The sequence below is a fragment of the Pseudonaja textilis genome, chromosome 1, assembly GCF_049901715.1.
Source record: "Pseudonaja textilis isolate UNSWEBS1 chromosome 1, rPseTex1.2, whole genome shotgun sequence".
NCBI lineage: Eukaryota > Metazoa > Chordata > Lepidosauria > Squamata > Elapidae > Pseudonaja > Pseudonaja textilis.
Window position 1 is genome coordinate 182742 of NC_141990.1, and position 10627 is coordinate 193368.

Here is a 10627-nt window from a genome sequence, read left to right on the forward strand (position 1 = left end):
GACCTGCCCTTCCTGCTTCCTGGGTGGGTCTGGCTGGTGGGGCTTCTGAAGGAAAAAGGGGGCTATCCCCCTGGGGCCGAAGCCAAGGCCTCCGTCAGTCCCCAGGCCGGCTGGGCTCAGCCCGTCGCCTCAAGAGGCCACTGAATGCCTGCAAGGCTGCCTGGCCCTTGACCAGGGCCTGGTTGTCCTTCAGAGCCTCCCTTGGGAGCTCGAAGGGGGCTTCCCTCCCTCCCTCCCACCCTGCGGGGCAGCTGACAAGGGTTTCTGAATGGACGATCCGGGCCAGCCCCAGAACTGTGGAGTCTCTTCTGCAACCTCTGAGCTCCCAAGGCAGCCCTGTTGGGCCTTGTGGGAGGAGGGGGGGGTCTCAGCCAGGGCTTCCTCTTGGTTAAGGTGTGTGTGTGGGGGGAGGACCGCTATTTCCTAGCCATGTGTGAAATGCGTGTCCTTCGGCCCATTCCCAAGAGGGCCCGTTCTTGCTTTCGCAGGGAAGGCGGGGAGTGGGGAGAGGCTTCCAACCAGGTGCAGAGGGGCTCTGCTGTTATCACCAGCACTTCCTCCAATTCCAATGGGGGGGGGCACCTCCTAGCCTAGCCTCCTTGAGCCAAGGCTCTTCTGCGCCTCCTTGGTGCAGGATGCTGGAAGCCGAGGGGGCTGGATACCCAGTGCTGCTGGCGAGGGAAGGCCTGAACATCCGAGCGCTGGGTGGCCGATGCCCACATGCCGGAGCCGCCCTCTGCAGAGGTGAGCCCCCCCATCACCACCATGCAGCCTCCTCCAGGCTGGGAACAAGGGAGGGGCCTGGTGGGTCCCTTGTCATACTGAGCAAAGGCCCGGCTTTTGGGTGTCCTGGATCCGGGCTCTGCTCCTGGTGGGGGGCTGCTCCCTTTCCGCCCTGCCCCTCTGGCACCCGCTGAGGCCCTCTGCCCCTCGCTGCCAAGGGCTGGTGCCCGCAGCTGCCTCCAGGGGCCTCCTGTGCTCCGGTTTCTCAGCGGGCTCTGCCTCCCTCGTGGGTCTCTTTTTCTGGGTTTCAGGCTACTTGGCAAAGGGCCGGTTGCGCTGCTCCTGGCATGGTGCCTGCTTCAGCACCGAGACAGGTGACATTGAGGAATATCCCACCCTGGACTGTCTGCCTGTTTTCCAAGTAAGCTTCAACTCTGCCTCCCCCGCCCCACCACCCCAAGGGGAATGTATGGTCCCGGCTGCCAGAGGCTTTCATCCACTGCCTTGCGGGGCGGGGGGGCGTCTTCTACAGCAGCCTCTCCGAGTCTCTTTTAATTGGGGGCAATAGAGGCTTCTGGAGCCCCTGACGGTGGGGAAGGAGCCCACAGATTGTCCGCTGCTGATCTATGAGGATCTGAGCGGCACTGCCGCTCCTGCCAAAGCCGCCTGCCCTCTGGAGTGGGCCCCACAGGCCGAGGCCCACCGGGCTTGTAGGCCATCCCGGCCAGGTGCAACCGTTGGCTGAGGTTGCCCCTCTTCCCAGGCTGTGGGGCCACCCCACTGCTTTTCTTTCATCCCTTTGGCACGGCAGTCCCAGCTGGCACCCGCTCTGCATCCTGGGCAGAATAAAAGGACCTTGCTGGGGTGGCCAGGGTGCAGGCAGACTTTATTTATTGATATCCCACCTTTATAATAACTCAAGAGCAGATTTTATTTGATATCCCACCTTTATTATTTTTACAAATAACCCAAGGTAGAAAACATATCCAGTGCTCCTCCCTCCTATTTTCCCCACCGCAACCACCTTGTGAGGTGGGCCGGCCCAAGAGAGGGACTGGCCCGAAGCCACCCAGCCGGCTTTCATGCCTAAGGCAGGACTAGAACTCCTGGACTCCAGTTTTCTAACCAGATACTTTAACCTCTAGGCCAACTGGCTGTGGGCGCAGCTGCTTTCCAGTTCAAGCGAAACGGAACTCCTTGGCCAAGCTGGTGGGCAAAGCGCTTGCAGAACAAGGGTGCTGGAGCCAATCCCACCCTTGTGGGAGGGGCTTCGTCACGGGGAGGGCTGGGACTGGCCAGCTCAGGGATTAGCAAGGCAGCTTGGTGGGAGGGGGGCCGGTGGGGAGACCCCCCACCTTCCTGTCCTGGGCAGCAGGGAGGGCACTCTTGGGCTCCTGCTGAAAGGGGGGTCACTGCTTGGAGGTGTGGGGGGGTCTCAGAAGGGCCGCTGGGCAAAAGAGCTGCTTCCAGACTGCCAAGGGAGGGGCAAGGCCCCCCTGCCAGTCTGGCACAGCCTCTCAGGGCAAACCCTCCCCTGTTGGGGCAGGTAACCGCGCAGGAGGGGCAGGCGCATATTTCAGCCAGGATGAAGGTAGGGGGTCTCTGCACCTGACACATAGCGGCCTGCAGGGCATCTCCCCCCCCCACCCAGGCTCAGCCCTGCTTCCCTCCCTGACAGGATCTGGGGAGCAGCCGCAGAGTGAAGCCCATGGCCGGAGAGTGCCAGCTGCACCCCCAGACAGTTCTGCTGCTGGGAGCCGGTGAGCCTTGGTCGGGGCGGGGGGGGGGGGGCAGAGCCAGGCCGAGATCCAGGGACAGGCAAAGCCGGACTGCACCTCTTCCTCGCCCCCCCGACCCCCCACCAGGCCTGGCAGCCCTGACCTGTGCAGAAACCCTTCGGCAAGAGGGCGTCCCTGGCAGGATCATCACCTGCCCCACCCCTGGGAATCCAGCAGAGCTTTCACCTGTCTGCAGGTGGTCTCCTCTCTGGATCCAGCAGGCAAAACGGCCCACTTCCAGGATGGGGCACCCCAGGCGTATAGCAACCTGCTGATCGCCACAGCAGCAGGTAAATGATTCCACCTGAAGTTTTGGCCCCGGGGGTTTGGGGGGGTGGGGAAGCAGAGGTCAAGCCAGGTCTCACTGAGGGTACCAGGCGAGGGTCCGAGGGACTTCTCTCCTCTGTGGCCACCCCTCGGAAGCTCCCGTGCCCGGCCTGGAGAACATCTGCATGCTCCTCACCCCTGAAGATGCCAACCGGATCCTGGCCTTGGCCCTGGCCAAGCCCGTGGTGATTGTGGGGGCCTCTTTCATTGGCATGGGATTCCTTTGCACCCGTAGCTATGAACTGGAAGGGGTGGGGGCTACCCATCCCTCCCCCAGCCCCAGGACCCTTCAGGCCAGCCTCCTCCTCCCCAGCCTCCCGGCCTTCCTCCCCTGCAGGGGTGGAGGTAGCAGCCAGCCTCGTCGGCAAAGCAGCCCAGCTCCAGGTGGTGGAGAGAGAAGAGCTGCCTTACCTGCTGACCCTGGTGGGTCAGGTGGGCACCGTGGCCCTGCAGGTAGGGAAGGGCGAGCAATCCAACAGTGACGAGGGCTGCTCTCCGGGGGCGGGCAGGGGCACCTCCACACAGGCCGCTCCTTGTAGCTGAGTTTAGGCAGCAAATCTCGGATGTTTTGCTGGAAAACCCTCCGCAGCTCACTTTCCTTTATTGTAGCCCTCACAGAAAGCGTGCCGGAACAGCGCAAACATTTCCCTTTCTTTGCTGGGCACAAGCCCCCATTTGGCTCCAGCGCTTCCAAGGCTGAGCACGGCCCCTTCCGGGTCTCCCTCACCTGCAAACGAGCGGGCCTTCTCCGGGCAGCCCCGAGGGGACATGACCGGGGGCAGCAAGAACCGTGCCTGCCTTCCTCTTTCTTCCCTCCCTCCCAGATGCGCCAAGCCCAGGAGCTCCTCCTTTCCACGTGAAGACAGAGGTGGCCCAGGTGCAGGGACGGAAGCGGCCCAGAGGCTGGCAGGCCGGGAGTTCGAGAAGGCGACAGGGGCTGCTGCATCTCCGCCTCTTATTCCCTCCCAGGCGACCAGCGTCCTTCTTGGCAACGGTTCTGTTCTCCCTGCAGACTTGGCGGTGGTGGTGGGCATCGGTGAGTAGCCAGCGCTTTGGCACCATTTTCACACAAAGAGGCGGGGAAAGCAGAGGGGGAGGGGGGGGACGGGCACAAGGCAGGAGGAGCCACTTCCAGATTTCCAATGGCCTGTGACCAGGACGGAACAGGGCCAGAATTTCCTCCTCTGGCCGCCAGGGGGAGCAGCAAAGGCCGGGGGGGGGCTCTGCTCCTGCCTCTGGGGCACCCAGAGGGGCTGCAGCCGGCCACATCTGGAGGAGCAGGGTTTTTCTTGCAGCTGCCTTGTTAGCAAGGATGCCCCCATGTCCTTGGGGGGAGTGGGGCTTCCCCCCCATCCCCATGGTGAGACTGCCCTGCCCGGAGGCTCTGCTTCAGCTCCACAGGCGTCACTCCAAACACCCGCTTCCCCCAGGGGAGCTCCATCAGGCTTGACCGAGGAGGTGCCGTCCTGGAGGACCTGGTAAGCGGGGGGCACCCTGAGGGACCCCCTGCCCTCCACACGCTGACAGTCTCTCTGCTCCCTTCCAGTTCAGGCAGGCCAGCGCCGTCCGTCTTGGCTGCTGGGGACGTGGCCTCCTTCCCTGTAGCTCGGTCTGGTGGGAAGTCCGCCTCCATCTACCACTGGCAGATCGCCCAAGCCCACGGTACCCGCCCCCCTTTCCAGCTAGATCTTGGCTGTGGGCCGGGGGGGCACACAACTGGCAGGAGCCAACCCCACCCCAGGGTGAAAAGGGCGGCAGAGGAGGAGCTGGGTCTGGCTGGCCCTGAACCAGCCCCAGGAGAAGCTCTGGGTGCCTCTTGGCCAGGGCTGGACGAAGCTCCTGGGGAGGGGGGGGGATTGTCCAAGCGGGGCACTCAGCCTGCCCCGACCCTCTCGGGGGCAACCTTGGCTCATGTGCAGGAGAGCGGGGGACAGCCGGGAGCCCTTTGGCCCCTGCTGTCCAGAGGGAGTCTGGGCTGGTTCCCCCGTGTGTGGCACAGGGGTCTCGGCTGAGCCCAGGGCTGCACCCACCTGCCAGCCCTTCTGCATGGGCCCCGCTGGGTCCCTGACCCCGGCCCCCCCGGCCTCCTGAGCGCTAGGGACAGCCAGTGTCCCACAAGAGGGGCAGACGGCCTGTCTCTTTCCTGCCCAGGACATATGGCGGCCCTGAACACATCCCTGCACAGGCAGAAGCCGCTCCACACGGTGCCTTCTGGGCCAAGCTGCAGTCGAAGAGCATCCACTGCGCAGGTACAGCCTGGAGGGCAGGCGGGGGGGGCCGTCTGGCCAGGGCAGTGAGATGTGCAAGGTGGAAGCCCAGCGGTCAGGGGGGCCTTTGGGAGCTGGACCTCTCCCCGCTCTTTCTCAGGCTACGGGCCGGGCCAGGCGGAGACGGTGATGCCCAAAGGTGAACTGGCTCAGAGAGGTTCCTCCTTTTCTACCTCAGGTGAGCAGGACCCAGAGAGGCAAACCACCTACCTGGCTTTCAGGAGCGAGATAAGCAGGTTCTATGCAAGGGATCTTGGAGGGAGCTGGAAGTCTCCCATTTGAATCCTCCTTCCTACTGGGGAGATGGTGACCCCTCCTCCATCTGTTTGCCACAGTTGTGCCCAAGGGGGGCAGAGAGGGAACCCGGCTTCAGTCAGCAAGATGGGGAGAGGTTGGGGAGGACGCAACTGCCCTTGTCACCACCTTTGGGGTGCTCTGCACCCCTCCCCATCCCCAGGGAGATGGCTTCCCCTCTGACCTCTGGGTGATTGCACTGGCCAGCCTGGACTTTGATCCCCCGGTGGCCGAGACCCTGTACTCCGGGAAACGCTTCTCCAAGCAAGAGGCAGGGTAAGTCCCCTTCCCCAGTTGCCAGCCCCCGAGCTCTTCCTCCGGGGCCCCCTCTGAGCCAAGCAGCCTCTTTGCTGGTCCCCGATGGAGGGGAAGGAGCTGACGAAGAGAGAGCCCCCCCCCCTCCATAGCCTGCCTCACTGCTTGGGGGTCACAGGCAGCCGCATCCTTTTGCCGGGCTGCAATAAACTGAGAACAAGAGAATGGGGACTTTGGCCCCTTCCTTCTGAAACTGGAGCTGGGGGCCATTGACCCCCAGGCGGCTTTTGGCTTTGCTCCGGCCTCCAGGCGGTATGGCAGCGCCTCCCAACCTGGAACCCTTCAGGCCTGTGGACTTTTAACTCCCAGAACCTCCCAGCCAGCCACGTTGAAGTCCATACATCTTCAAGGCGGGGGGAAAGGGGGGGGTTCAGACCCATGGCCCACTCAAGGTGGCCTCTGACTCCTTCCCCTCTGGAAGAGGCCACTTCTCCAGTCCTCTGTCCAGGAAGGGACTGAAAGCGCTGAAGACGAGGTCACCTCTGCTGGGGGCTTCGGTGATTTAGGGCTGCGGTCCTGGGGGGGGAGGGAGTCCCGCCGCAGGGCGAATTGGGGGCAGGATGGACCAGGAGCAGCAGAGCCCCCAGCGGGGTGGGAGGGAAGGTTATGAACGCTACGTTCCTTCCCGGCTTAGAATGAAGGAAGCAGGGACCCTCCCCGCAAATCCCAGGCAGAGCCAGAACCCCACAACTGATGCAGCCCCCGCGGAGCTCTCCCTTGGACCACCAGCTTCCACAGCCCAGCAGTTCCATGCTCAGCCGGCAGAGGGCGTGGCCGTCCTGGCATTGCTCTGCAGGGCTGGAGGGCACCAACTCCTGAATGTCAGGGAAGCCTATCCTCTGCCTCCCCCCCAAAGGTTGTCTGGGGACAGAGCGACTCAGGTGGGCCAGAGTTGCTTCTCTCTCCCGACAACGCAGCAGCTTGCAGGCCTGCACCTTGGTCCGCCCCCCCTTGCTGGGCAGATGGGGAAACAGGATCACCCCCCAGACACAGCAAAACCTGCCTCTTGCTGGGAATCAGACTGAGCACGTGGGTGCAGCCAGGGATTTGCCAGCCAACCCCCACCCTGCGCTTCCAGTCAGCAAGAGGAAGCAGCTCCAGCCCCAGCTGCTGCTGCTGCCATGAGGGCAAGGGGCTCTGAGGGTCCCACCACCCCTACTCCAGACGGGGCCCCTGGGGGGGCAGGTTCAGCCCAGCAGCAGAGAGGGGAGGAAGAGAGCAGCCAGCCAGCCCCCCCCCATAGGGACCCACAGAGCCCAGCTGGGACCGGCCTGCAGGGAAACCACGGTCTGAGGCAGCAGGCCAAGGCCCGACTGGGCGGGGCAGGTCTGGGCAAAGCAGCCCCTGCCGACCATTCGCAGCTGTCCAGGGAGGCCCGTCTTGGGCAGCAGGAGAGGCCTGGAAGTTCCCAGGGGCTACGGAGAAGGACAGGCCAGCAGGCCGCCTTACCTGTCAGGGACCTGGTCCAACTGCCGGCCGGGGGCTGCATCCATCCATCCATCCATCCGCAGGCCGGCCGGTGGCGGCGGCGGGCCCTGGGCGTGTGCAGCTACGGCCAACAGTTCTTCAACTGGCAGCTTTAGTTGCTGGAGGGGACGTAAAGCGTGCCACTGAAGAACTGCTGCGGGTAGCCAAGGAGGCCGGAGCGGCAGGCTGGGGAAGGGGCCAGAAGAGAGGGGCGCCGTTAGAGCGGAGGGCAGGGCCGGTCTCGCCGCCCCACCCGGCAGGAACCCCAGCGCCGCTTCCGCCCCAGGCGCCGGCCATCGCCTGAGTCATCATCGCAGCCCCGTCCGGCGGCGGCGGCGGGCAACGGGGAGGGGAGCCCCGCCAACCCCGACGCGCATTCCCCGCGCGCCTGCTCCGGATGCTCCGCATTCCAGCCGCCTCACGGCCCCTCCGGCGCCGCTGAACTTCGGCCCAAGGACGGGCGGGCGCCCCGCCCCGCCCCGCCCGCGAGCAGGCATGAATCAGCAGCAGGGGCGTCCCGGCCGCGGCCACCGACAGGCGCGGCGGACGGCGGCTGCCAAGTCCCCGGGCCGGGCCGGCCGCAAGTTTCTTCGTGGCGGCGGGCGGCGCGCTGCCTTCCCTCGGAGGACGGGCCGGGCCGCCGACCCCGCGCCCCGGCCGGGCTGCAAGCGGGAGCCCCGCGGGTCTCTCCGAGCGCCCCGCCCTCCTCGGCGCCCCGGTCGGGCAGGGGGCTCCGCGGCGTCAGCCGCCGGGAGAGGCGGAAGGTGACCCGGCCGCGGACGCCACCCCCTCAGCGCCCCGCCGTGGCCCCGGGCTGCCCGGCTGCCGCCACCCCTCTGCCGGAGGAGGAGGAGGCGGCGGCGGCGGCTCCGCCGGGACGGCCGGTCGTTCGGTCCGCCAGCGCCGCCGCCACGCTCGCTCCCCGGCTGCCGCTGCTGCCTCTGATCAGCTGGCCGCCTCGCCTGCCACCCAATCGCCGCCCGGCCGCTCCGCCCTCGGATTGGCGGGCAGACCGGCCAATGGGTCGAGGCGGAGGCGGTTCCGTCCAGCCCCGCCGCGCGAAAGCAGCCAATGCGCGAATGCGGCCGCGGCGATTGACGCGCCGGCCTCCGGGCGGGGCCTTGGCAAGAGCCGCCGGCCCGACCCACGGCGGGGAGCCCTTTCCTTTCCCTGGCACGGCGTGGAGGAGACTGCCGGGAAATGTAGTTTCGTCCCCGCCTTGCGCCCTCCCGTCATGCCCAGCGTCACTGTGAGTTGGCATTTTCTTCCATCCGGGAGGGGCCTTAAAGGGGCGAGATCCCCCCTGATTCTCGTAGACGCCTCCTCACCCGCAGGGCGCTGCCGGGGCCCCCCGAGTCGCACGGCGCGGCCCAGAGAGCCAAGCGGGTCAGGCGCCGGCCCCCCATTGCGCGCGCCAGGAAAGGTCCCGGGCGCCCCCGCGCCACTCCCCTTCGCGCGCACTGCAGCTTTAAGAATTCCACTTCGGTGACGTAGGAAGATTCCGAGAAGTTGTTGCAAAGTGCGGGACCCAATCGGAAGTGGAGCTGTCCTCGGCCGCAGGCCAATCAGGGCCCCCGAGGGGCGTGGCCGAGAGAACTGAGTTGAACCCGGTGACTTGGCAGTCCTAGCGGTGCGGACGATGACTGCGCAGATTGCTTAAAGGGCCAGCGCCGCTCTTGCGCCCGATCCCGCGCGCCGAGCGCCCCCTCCCCTCCGGACAAGAATCAGCCACGGGCGGCTGGTTGGGCGCCACTCGGGACGGAAAGGAGCGTCTTGCCCTCCCTCGCGCCCCGCCTGCCCCGACCGGGTGGACGAAGGAGCGGGGCGGCGTTCGGTTGGAGCGGAGCAGCGGGGTTCGCCTCGCTTAACGCCCGTGGCGGACTCTGGAGCTGGCCTGGCACGGCTCGTCTGGGCCTCCGCAGAGCGCACGCGGAGAATACGCCCGTCCACTGGACCGTAAGGACAGGCGAGTGAGGCTACACGCGTGGCATGGTCGCAACAAACCGACAACCCCGGACTGCCCTCCGAAGGGTTGCCAAGTCCTGGGGTTGGAAGGGACCTTCCATTCCGCAATGTCATTAATGGAGTAATCCCCAAGGGAGTTGGGCGGTGAAGAAATACAAAATATAAATAAACAAATCTCATGAACAACCCGGGATGGGTGGCAGCTGCCCTGGAAGGGGCAGGAAATGAAGAAAAGATCTGGGTGAAAGTAGCAGGATTGTGTGCAAAGAAACAAACGCAATGCTTTTCTGTTGAGTCACAAAACCTGGGGCCACAGCAGTGCCACACAGAGTATCTGGGTCACTTATGAAAACGATCTTGATGTGTTGATCTGACACAGAAAAAAGGTGCAAGAAACCAAATGTGTTTTATTTGTAACGTTGATATAGCCGACCCTCTTATACCAAACTCTGGGGTGCTCCCAGCTTTCGGCCCTCATTAATATTCAAAAGATGGGAAGTCATAGATGTGCCACCTACTCCAGGTTTCTCAACCTTGGCCACTTTTAAGGTGTGTGGACTAACTCCCGGAATTCCCCAGCCACCTCTACACTGGTGGGAAATTCTGGGAGTTGAAGTCCGCACATCTTAAAAGTGGCTGAGATTTGAGTAGCATTGACCCGTTGCATTTATGAGACTCCAAACTGAAGTATTATTTCTTATATTTGAACATGGCCCGAGGCCCAGCATCTCTGCCGTTCACAGATGAAAACACCCAGAGCAATAAAATAACCCAATGAAGAAGCAAAAAAAGGTGGCACGAATCAGGCAACCAGAGAGAAACCCATACTGGATCACGCTTGCCAAAGGAGGCCCGGTGGGTCTTCAAGGCTCTCTGAAATGCCAGCGGGAGAGGGGGTGCTGGGGGAGCCTCTCGCAGCCACCCAGGGCAGTGGACATCCCATCTGGAGGAATACGACGAGGTGAGGGAGGCTGGGAAGGAGCCCAGACTTGGGCTAGAGCCCCGGGACAGCTGCCTTTCCCAGCTGGTGCTGGTTGAGGCCAAAGGCTCTGTGCCCAGAGCGATGTCTGGCCACCCACCCGCCCACCCACCCACATTCCCACAGCAGAAGCCAAGGTTGGCCATGGGTCCACCGGCACCGCGCCCAGGCTTCCTCCCCACTGGGCCTGAGCCCTGCCCATGCAGTTCTGGGGCTGAGGCCAAGTGCTCTGGGAAAGGGCCGGCTGACTTCGGCAGCCTTCTTGCCCACCTCTCCCGCTCTCTCTGGACTCCAAGCTGAGCCAGGGCAGGAGAATGCCACCTACTTGCCCCCTCCCTCCGAGGAGGTGGGCAGATGCAGATGCCAGTTGGGCCCCAGGGTTTTGCCATAGAGGTTGGAGAGGGCGTTCCGCTGGCCAAAGCCCTGGGCAGCCAATCTGGCCAGTCCAGGGAGGAGGAGGCCTTTTCCAAGTTGGAACAGCTTCTTCCCGCTCCCCCTCCCTCCCCCCATAG

General features: G+C 64.4%; 1 pseudogene across 1 annotated transcript; it reads left to right on the forward strand.

The window, feature by feature from the left end:
- Window positions 1-1034: 1034 nt before the first annotated feature.
- On the forward strand, window positions 1035-5778 carry LOC113450027 (apoptosis-inducing factor 3-like; annotated as a pseudogene). Its single transcript, XR_015741049.1, has 12 exons — window positions 1035-1144; window positions 2270-2314; window positions 2402-2483; window positions 2589-2791; window positions 2892-3038; window positions 3166-3369; window positions 3514-3864; window positions 4194-4490; window positions 4980-5077; window positions 5196-5273; window positions 5431-5467; window positions 5553-5778. The product of XR_015741049.1 is annotated as an apoptosis-inducing factor 3-like (transcript).
- Window positions 5779-10627: the final 4849 nt, after the last annotated feature.